Source organism: Ovis canadensis, chromosome 23, assembly GCF_042477335.2.
Source record: "Ovis canadensis isolate MfBH-ARS-UI-01 breed Bighorn chromosome 23, ARS-UI_OviCan_v2, whole genome shotgun sequence".
NCBI classification, from domain to species: domain Eukaryota; kingdom Metazoa; phylum Chordata; class Mammalia; order Artiodactyla; family Bovidae; genus Ovis; species Ovis canadensis.
In genome coordinates, this window is record NC_091267.1 from 48,681,323 (window position 1) to 48,692,643 (window position 11,321).

Sequence of the window (11,321 nt, forward strand, 5' to 3'; positions counted from 1 at the left end):
TTGTCCTTGGAACATGACAAGGAGCTCACCAAGTGGATGACCTAGAAGAGAGAACACAATGAGCAAAGGCAAGAAGATTTAAAATTGCACAGTATCAGGGCCTTCCAAGGTGGTCCAGTGGTTGAGTCCCCTCTTCCAATTCAGAGGACATGGATTTGATTCTTGGCCAGAGAACTAAGATCCCTCATGCACTGGGGCCACTAAACCCTTGCATGCAACTACTGAGCCCACAGGCCACAACGAATGATCTCGCATGCCACAGCAAAGATCCTGCATGCTGCAACTAAGACCAGATGCACCCAAATAAATATTTTTTTAAAATTAAAGTATTGCGCATGGGGCTGGAATTTTGCTTCCAGACAAGGTGGAATTGCAAGTAGATTTACCTTCTCATCTGAATCAACTGTAAAACCAGATAAAATATATGAAATGATGTTTTCAAGATCTTATACACAGGTAACAAAGGACAGTGATGGATGCCAAATAGGAAATGAGGAAGATGAGCCCTGTGATTGTCCCAACTTACCTGGAGCTTTCAGGCTATGGTTCAGGGAGAAGGAAGCCAGGCAGGGCTCACTGGCCTGCCTGAGTCAGGGAGATGAAGCTGGGCATCTCAGGAAGCTTCATTTCCTTGAACCTGAAGAGATTCCTTCTGGAATCTTCAGCTGAATGTTGATTAAGATATTCATGTGAAGAAATTACCTGACACTGGAGAAAGAACCACCAAAAGGATGAAAAGGAATAATCCCTGGAGTTAATCCAATGATGAAATGGCTTTGGTTCCCATAGCTGGAATGGAAAATCTTGTCATTCATAGAGATTGAACAGATAGGGTTTGCACCAGACGAAATTAGGCCTGGACTCAAAGTTGTTCTAGTTCCCTCTAACGAAGCTGGAAAGCAGGAACTGTGTAATGGGTTTTTTATTACTGTGTAACACAGACACACAAACGTAGCAATTTAAGGCAACACTAAATTTATCTCACAGTGGTTGTAGGTCAGGAGTCCAGGTACAAACTAGCTGGTTCCTTTACTCAGAGCTCATCAGTTCAGTTCAGTTCAGTTCAGTCGCTCAGTCGTCTCCGACTCTTTGCGACCCCATGAATCGAAGCACCCCAGGCCTCCCTGTCCATCACCAACTCCCGGAGTTCACTCAGATTCACATCCATCAAGTCTATGATGCCATCCAGCCATCTCATCCTCTGTTGCCCCCTTCTCTTCCTGCCCTCAATTCCTCCCAGCATCAGAGTCTTTTCCAGTGAGTCAACTCTTCGCATGAGGTGGCCAAAGTACTGGAGTTTCAGCTTTAGCATCATTCCCTCCAAAGCACACCCAGGGCTGATCTCCTTTAGAATGGACTGGTTGGATCTCCTTGCAGTCCAAGGGACTCTCAAGAGTCTTCTCCAACACCACAGTTCAAAAGCATCAATTCTTCGGCACTCAGCCTTCTTCACAGTCCAACTCTCACATCCATACATGACTACTGGAAAAACCATAGCCTTGACTAGATGGACCTTTGTTGGCAAAGTAATGTCTCTGCTTTTGAATATGCTATCTAGGTTGGTCATAACTTTTCTTCCAAGGAGTAGGTGTCTTTTAATTTCATGGCTGCAGTCACCATCTGCAGTGATTTTGGCACTCATCTCACATGCTAGTAAAGTAATGCTCAAAATTCTCCAAGCCAGGCTTCAGCAATATGTGAACCGTGAACTTCCAGATGTTCAAGCTGGTTTTAGAAAAGGCAGAGGAACCAGAGATCAAATTGCCAACATCCACTGGATCATGGAAAAAGCAAGAGAGTTCCAGAAAAACATCTACTTCTGCTTTATTGACTATGCCAAAGCCTTTGACTGTGTGGATCACAATAAACTGTGGAAAATTCTGAAAGAGATGGGAATACCAGACCACCTGACCCGCCTCTTGAGAAATCTGTATGCAGGTCAGGAAGCAACAGTTAGAACTGGACGTGGAACAACAGACTGGTTCCAAATAGGAAAAGGAGTATGTCAAGGCTGTATACTGTCACCCTGCTTATTTAACTTATATGCAGAGTACATCATGAGAAACACTGGACTGGAAGAAGCACAAACTGGAATCAAGATTGCCGGGAGAAATATCAATAACCTCAGATATGCAGATGACACCACCCTTATGGCAGAAAGTGAAGAGGAACTAAAATGCCTCTTGATGAAGATGAAAGAGGAGAGTGAAAAAGTTGGCTTAAAGCTCAACATTCAGAAAACGAAGATCATGGCCTCCGGTCCCATCACTTCATGGGAAATAGATGGGGAAACAGTGGAAACAGTGTCAGAGCTCATCAGGCTGAAATGAAGTGAGTCTTGGAGTCCTCTTCCAAGGACTGTTGGAAGAGCTGTTGGCAGAATTTACTTTCTTGCAACTATAAAACAGAGATCCCTGTTTTATTTGGATTGTAAAGGGATATAAATAGGAGCACGGTTTCTATACTTTATTTAAACTGATAAATTGTCAACCCAGCAAACTATGATAAGTTCTACATATATAAAATGTCATACTTGAAAAAGTATACAAGGTGATTTATGCAAACAAACCATAGATACATAACAATGGAATTGTAAAATGGTTCAAATAACCCACTGGGAAACAGGAAAAAGAACACAGAGAAGTAAAAAAGAGAGAATGAACATAAAACAAAAACTGGCACATTCAACTCCTAAAATAATAATAGTTACATTAAATGTTACTGGTCTAAAGTACCAGTAAAGACTTACTATAAAGCTAAAATAATCAAGACAGTTTAGTATTGGTGGAAGAATAAAAAAATAGATCAATGGAACAAAAAAAGAGCCCAGAAAAACACTCACATAGTCAACTGATCTTTGACAAAAACCCAAAGGCAATGAGATGGAGCAATGACTGTCTTTTAAACAGATTTTACTGGAACAACTGGATATCTTCATGCAAAAAAATTAATTTGGACAGAGACCTTATACCTTTCATAAAAGTTAACTCAAAATGGGTCACAGATATAAAGTGCAAAATGCAAACTGTAAAATTCCTAGAAGTTAACATAGGAAAAAACCCATAATCTTGAATATGTAAAAATTTTTTAGATATGATGACACCAAAGGCATGATACATAAGTTGGATAAGTTGGATTCATTAAAATTAAGAACTTCTACCCTGAGAAACACAATGTCAACAGAATGAGCAGACATGTCACAGAATGGAAGAAAATATTTGCAAATATTTTTCAAAATATCTGATAAAAAGACTGCTGTCCAAAATATACAAAGAACTCAAAGCTCAACAATAAGAAAATGAACAACCTGACTTTTTAAAAATGGGCAAAAGACCTTAATGGACAACTCACTAAAGAAGATACAAATAATACATACAGATGGCCAAAAGGTACATGAAAAGATACTCAACATTGTTAACAATCAGAAATGGAAATCAAAACCACAAGGAGATATCTCCTCACATCTGTCATCAAAGAGGCTACAAATAATAAACATTGGTGAGGATGTGGAGAAAGGGGAACTTTTTAACCCTGTTCCGGGAATGGAAATTAGTGCAGCCACTATGGAAAACAGTATTGAGTTTCCTCAAAAAGCTAAAATACAAAAATTTGATCCAGCAATTCCATTCCTGGTTATTTCTTCAGATGAAGAAAATGAAAACACAAATTTGAAAAGATACACATACCCTAATGTTCATAACAGCATTATCTATATTTGTCAAGATATGGAAGCGACCTACGTGTGCATCAACAGATGAGTTTACAAAGAAGTGGCATATACACACACACACAAATGGAATACTACTCAGCAATAAAAGTTAAAATTTGACATTTGCGACAATACAGATGGACTTGGAGGTTGTGCTTACTGAAGTAATTCAGACAGAGAAAGGCAAATATTGTATGTTATCACTTATATGTGGGATCTATTGAAAAATAAACAAATGAATATAACAAAATAGTAACAGACTCATAGCACAAATTAGAGGTTACTGGTGGGGAGAGGGAAGGAGGAACAGGAAAGGGTAAGATTATGGTAGGGGATTAAGAGGTACAAACTATGTATATAAAATGATAAGCTACAAAGGTATGTTATATAACACAGGGAATATAGCCAATATTTTATAATAACGCTGAGTGTAATAAAGTCTATGAAAGTTTAAATCACTATGTTGAAAAGCTGAAACTAATGTAATATTATAAATCAACCAAACCTGCTTAAACAATTATGCTGTTTATGTTGGACAATATCCATTAGTGTCATTTGGCAAAGATTTTTGCCAAAATTTGTTTTGTTGCTGAGCAAAATGTATATTATTAATTTTTATGACTAGTTTTACCAGCCTGTTAGCAACAGTATGACTTGTGCCTGTTTTTGCTGTAAAGTCTTCAATGTTGAAGAAGATCTTATTAGTTTTGGTTTAAGTAATATAAATTATCAATTTTATGTTGGAAAATATTATTCAGTTCTGGAAAAACTAAATTGGCTTAATTTTTAGCTTTTGAGGAAAACTGTACTTTTTTAGAACATGAAGCAAATGTATGGAGAAATTCATGTTATTTTTTGACAAAGCTTCATTAGAGAGGATGAGGTAAATGGACTGCCTGTACAATAAAATGCAGCCTTCAGTTATCCATTAAAAAAAAAAAGAAAATGAACAACCTGACTATTAAGAAATGGGCAAAAGACCTTAATGGACAACTCACTAAAGAAGATACAGATGGCAAATAAGCATATGAAAAGATGCTCAATATGTTATGTCATTAAGGAGTTGAAAATTAAAACAATAATGAGATACCATTACCTTCCTCTTATAATAGCCATATATTTTTGAAAACCCTTAAAAATTATATAATTATTTGGTCTCTTATACTAGAGGAAAAAATTTTCCTAGCTTCCTCTTTTAATATAGTGAAAATGGTACAAAGTCATTACTTGTATATTAAGACAGACACACACTCAGAAATACATAGAAACACATGCAAATTAACAGACTATGAGGTCAGAGACCTTGTTCAAAATTTGTTTCTGTCATATACTACCTTCTTGATATGTATAAGTTAATTCATGTTCTGAGGCTCAATGGCTTTATCTATACAATGGAGATATGTCGGAGGGTTATGATAATTTAAAAAGATAATCAAATAAAATTCTATAGAGGTATAAGGTACTTAGTAAGGACTTAATAAACATTGATAACTATTCATTAAAATTATAAATTTTAACTATTATTAGTAAATTCACCCAACACCTTTCTCTGACCTTATATTTCATATAATGTATGAAATTTAAAATTAATAAATCTTACTATCTTAGGAAATAGCTATGTCTGTTTCTTAACCATGAAAAAATACAAAAGGCATTTTTCATTAATTTTTTAATCTTTTAGGATGCTTCAATTTGAAAATCTAGTCATTAGATTTTAATAGAAACTAAATGAAATGAACAATCCACTTACTAATTATTGTGTTTTTATCTTTCACAAATGCTAGTTCTTAGTCATTATGAATGCATTTTCCTTTTCCCAACTGCCTACTTAATGAAAAATACACAAAACTCCAGTTTACTTAGAGTGCAAGCAACTGAGATAATCAGATAATTGAAAATTGTCTATACTTCGTATTTTGAAAGAAAATCCAAATCCAAATTAATTCCAAATAGGCAAGCTGATTTGGATAACTTTTATTTTATTTATTATTATTTTTGGCCACACTGCTCAGCTTGTGGGATCTTCGTTTCATGCCCAGGGATTGAACCCCAGCCCTCAGCAGTGAGAGCGCAGAGTCCTAACTACTGGACCACCAGGGAATTCCACTGGAGAAATGAAAAAAAAAAAAAAAAATTCCAGGTAGCTTCTATGAACAGTCTGGTTCCTATTGATATATGATGTTAAAAAGGATGATGTTGAAGTTCACTAAACATCTTTGAATTATTGGTATAATCTGTGCTAATTAAATTCTTTTAAAATATAATTTATTATGTATTAATTACTTTTGTCAGTCTCACACATTTCAAAAAGCACAAACACTGTGTGCTGCAGAGAGTGTAAAAATATGCTTTGTGTAGACTGAAAGAGCTAGATTACACAATAAGAATATATTCTGACTGACCTTATCTGAAACAAATCTTGAGCTGTAGTGAAGATTGGATATGAATTCTGAGAACTTGAAGACTGGTATTTAGGGGCAAAGTATTTTAGAAATAGCTGAGGAAAGATTTTTAGCTTCTCAAATTTAGTCTTTAAAAGATAAGATGTATCATGTATATTTGTGGGAATATTTTGTATCCTTAAAATACCTTTAAATGAACATGGCTTCACTGAAGATAATGTGGACAGACTGAATCATCTTGTTGAAAATAGAAAGCAGGGGAATTAGTATAAAGGCTAAAGGACTTTTAAAAATAGTTTGCTTGTAGTATAAGTCAAATCATTATGCCTTAAACTTACACAGTGATATATGTCAAGTATATCTCAATAAAACTGAAAGAATGAAAATTGCTAAAATGCCAGCTGCTTTTCTCCATAAAGTAAAAAAGGAATTTGAAAGTATCAACTTTTCCAATTAAATTAAATTCTTTATGTGATAAAACTTATCTGCTAAGTCGCTTCAGTCATGTCCAACTCTGCGTGGCCCCATAGACGGCAGCCTACCAGGCTCCCCCTTCCCTGGGATTCTCCAGGCAAGAACACTGGAGTGGGTTGCCATTTCCTTCTCCAATGCATGAAAGTGAAAAGTGAAAGTGAAGTCGCTCAGTCGTGTCCGACTCTTAGCGACCCCATGGACTACAGCCTTCCAGGCTCCTCCGTCCATGGGATTTTCCAGGCAAGAGTACTGGAGTGGGGTGCCATTAAGGCAATATTAATAACTGACATTTGCTTAGAATTCTACAGCTTATTATTTCTTATTGGTTATCTTTTTGTTTTTCACAACAACTGAGGCAGGCATTATAAAAATCTTCATATTCCAGATGAAAAATCTGAGACGCAGAAAGCATACTCCTCACTTTCATCATTCAACTTTTCTACCAAATCACAGCAAAGATAGTTTTCCCTTTCTTTAGACAGTAAGAACTGTTTTCTGGTTTTTTTTTTTTTAAGTCCCATGATAGGGAAATGACAGTCATAAATAGTAAAGAGAGGTTGCTATTTTCTCCACCATTGAAACAGCAGCTAATGCTGCCTTCTTAGGACTAAAAACAACCTAACAGAACTGCAATATTCTAAGACCCAGAAATAGAGATCAAGTAGATCTTGGCTCCCTCTGGAATTTAGGTTGGCATTTAGGGAGTGGGAGTGTGTACTCAGGCATTAGGGATCACTCTGATGCTCAGTCCCACTGGTGTTTACGAGAACATTAGTTTTGGAGAACACAGGACCAGGAAATGGGCTAGAGGTCCTAAAATGTAAGGGAAAAATCACAAGCAAGTTTTCATACAGGATTTCAAATTTCATTCAGTCCACTGTTTCTACTACCATCAGAGAATCCTTTTTAAAATTTTACTCTTTTGCTAATGTGAGATTATCTTGTTTTTGGAGAGCATATGTTTCAGTCATTACATAGCTCTCAACTTGTTCCATAAGCCAAATAGTTCTGTTTTTAGAAACATATAAACTACTGTAGTTACCAGAGAAAATTAGATTTAGACATGTAAAAAAGTGAAAGCAATGACAGATTTTATTTTCTTGGGCTCCAAAATCACTATGGACAGTGACTGCAGCCATGACATTAAAAGACACTTGCTCTTTGGAAGGAAAGCTATGACCAACCTTGTTGTTGTTCAGTCACTCAGTTGTATCCAACTTTTTGCGACCCCATAGACTGTAGCATGCCAGGCGTCCTTGTCCTTCATCATCTCCCAGAGCTTGCTCAAACTCATGTCCGTTGAGCCAGTGATGCCATCCAACCATCTCATCCACTGTCGTCACCTTTTCCTCCTGCCTTCAATCTTTCCCAGCATCAGGGTCTTTTCCAATGAGTTGGCTCTTTGCATCAGGTGGCTGAAGTATTGGAGCTTCAGCCTCACCATCATGAATATTCAGGACTGACTTACTTTAAAATTGATTGGTTTGATCTCCTTGCAGTTCAAGGGACTCCCAAGAGTCTTCTCCAACATCACATTTCAAAAGCATCAATTCATCAGCACTCAGCTGAAATAAAGATACTGTGCTACTGGGCTCTATACAGTACAGTAAAGTACACAAAAGCACAACCACTTGTGGAGGATACACACGTGACAATATACACCAGACACGTGAACCAACTTGTGTAACTGGACATGCAAATGTATATTTGCATCTTCAAATGTTCTTAACTTGAAAGTTCAAATGTAGGGGACTTAATATGATGTGTATATGATGTGTCATTTTTCCTTAGCTGCTTTTAAGACTTTTTTACATTTCAGTTCAGTTCAGTTCAGTCACTCAGCCATGTCCGACTCTGCGACCCCATGGACTGCAGCATGCCAGGTCTCCCTGTTCTTCGCCAGCTCCCAGAGCTTGCTCAAACTCATGTCCGTTGAGTCAGTGATGCCATCCAACCATCTTGTCCTCTGTCGTCCCCTCCTCCTCCCGCCTTCAATCCTTCCCAGCATCAGGGTCTTTTCAAATGAGTCAGCTCCTCACATCAGGTGACCAAAGTATTGGACTTTCAGCTTCAACATCAGTCCTTCCAATAAACACTCAGGACCAATCTTCTTTAGAATGGACTGGTTGGATCTCCTTGCTGTCCAACGGACTCTCAGGAGTCTTCTCCAACACCAAAGTTCAAACACATCAATTCTTCGGTGTTCAGCTTTCTTTATAGTCCAACTCTCAAATCCATACATGACTACTGGAAAAACCATAGTCTTGACTAGACGGAACTTTGTTGGCAAAGTAATGTCTTTGCATTTTAATATGCTGTTTAGGTTGGTCATAACTTTCCTTCCAAGGAGTAAGTGTCTTTTAATTTCATGGCTGCAGTCACCATCTGCAGTGACTTTGGAGCCTCCCAAAATAAAGTCTGCCACTGTTTCCACTGTTTTGCCATCTATTTGCCATGAAGTGATGGGACCGGATGCCATGATCTTCGTTTTCTGAATGTTGAGCTTTAAGCCAACTTCTTCACTCTCCTATTTCACTTTCATCCAGAGGTTCTTTAGTTCTTCTTCACTTTCTGCCATAAGTGTGGTGTCATCTGCATATCTGAGGTTATTGATATTTCTCCCAGCAATCTTGATTCCAGCTTGTCCTTCATCCAGCCCAGTGTTTCTCATGATATTTAGTTACCAATAGCTTAATTATAACGTGTCTGGGTTGTGGTTTTCTTTGAGTTTATTCTGCTTTATGTTCTGTGAAATTCTTGAATCTTCAAGTTAATGTCTCTCACCAATTTGGAGAAGTTTTCAGCCACTGTTTCTGAACCAGTTTCTTTATAGGACTCTACTGTTACAAACGTTAGACTTGTGATATAATCCCTTGACTCCTCATATTCAGTTTTTTCTAATCTTCTCTTCGTTCTTCAGATTGGAGAATTTCTGTTAATCTGTCTTCGAGTTCATTGACTTGTCATCATCATTCTGTTATTGAGTTCATTAGTAATTTTAAATATCGGAGAATGTATGTTTTAATATAATTTTGTCCTTTTTTAATAATTTATTTTCTTTGCTAAGACCTCCTAGCATTCCATTTATTTTATCTCAGATGTGTTTACCTTTACCTCGTGAAGTCTCAGCGGTAAGAAATCTGTTTGTCAATGCAGGAGACAGCAAGAGATGCAGGTTCAATCCCTGGATCAGGAAGATCCCCTGGTGGAGAAAATGGCAACCCACTTCAGTAGTCTTGCCTGGAAAATTCCACGGACAGAGGAGCCTGGTGGGCTACAATCTATGGAATCACAGAGTAGAACATGACTGAGCATACGCATGCATGAAATTTATTATAGTATCTGCTTTAAAGTCTCATAATTTCAACATATGTGTCCTCTTGGGGTTGGCATCTGGTGATTGTCTTTTCTCTTGAAAACTGGTCATGTTTTCCTGGTCCTTTGCTTATCAAGTAATTTTGGATTACATTCTGGGTTCTTTAACTATTGAATTGTATGGATATGAATCCTGTTAAAATTCTCTAAAGAATGCTGTTCATTATTATTATCTCTATTATTGTTTTAGCGGGTGATTGAACCAGTTAGCTGCAGCCTACAGGTTTTGAAAACCACTCTCTAGACGGCCAGCGAGACATCTGGGTGTGCACCAGCATTGAACCTGCCAGCAGACTCTCCCTGCCCCCAAGGACTCCAGCCCTGCCATGGCAGATTTCCAGCACAACAGCTGCACTAACTTCTTGTGCACCCAAAAGGGAATACTTCTGTTTGCTGAGATTATATTGTGCCTTGTGATTCTGACCCTCTACAGTGCCCCAGCATCAGGCTATATCTCTCTGTCGCTGATTGAATTGATCCTAGCTATCATCTTCTTTATCGTCTACACATGTGACCTGCACACCAAGATACAATTCATTCACTGGCCTTGGACTGATTTCCTCCGATCCCTCATAGCGGCCATCATCTACCTGATCACCTCCATTATTGTACTTGTTGAGAGAGGATATCGCTCCAGAATCATTGCAGGGATACTCGGCCTAATCGCCACGGCCCTTTTTGGCTATGATGCCTCTATTACTTGCCCGATGCGACAATAAAGACACACAGCAACACCTACTGACCCTGCTGATACCCAGTGTCCGTGAGCTGCCTTCATTTCTCTCTGTAATCGGCAAATAAATTAACTCCTTTCCCACCCCACAACACTTTCAGCCAACCCCGAGCCCCTCCGGTATTGAGGTGCAAGTGCCGCTATTCAGAGAATTTATCTTCCAACCTACCCACCAGCCCTCCTGGGTGTGTCTTGGTCCCCTTTCCTTATACAGTATCCAGAAGGAGATGCCAATTCGGTCTGGTCTATGCCCTCACCTAAAGCACAAAATGGGGCTTCCCTGGTGGTTCAGTGGTAAAGAATCTGCCTGCCTATTCAGGAGACAAAGGTTCAATCCCTGGGTCGGGAAGACTCCCTGGAGGAGGAAATGGCAACCCACTCCGGTATTCTTGCCTGGAGAGTCCCACGGACAGAGGAGCCTGGCGGGGTGCAGGCAACAGGGTTGCAAAGAGTCTGAGATAACTGAGCCACAGTGAGGGAGAAGAGTACCTCAGGTTTCATACTTCAGGCCCCAGGCTGTGGCTCACTCCAAATAACTTCCTCAATATGTGTGTGTGTGGAGGGGTGGAGGTGGGGGGCTGGGGCATGTGGTTCTATGTAGGAATAAACAAATAACAGATTGTTAGAA

At 38.5% G+C, this 11,321-nt stretch overlaps 1 pseudogene; it reads left to right on the forward strand.

Annotated features, from left to right (window-relative positions):
- Nucleotides 1-10,286: 10,286 nt before the first annotated feature.
- On the forward strand, nucleotides 10,287-10,679 carry LOC138428339 (proteolipid protein 2 pseudogene; annotated as a pseudogene).
- Nucleotides 10,680-11,321: the final 642 nt, after the last annotated feature.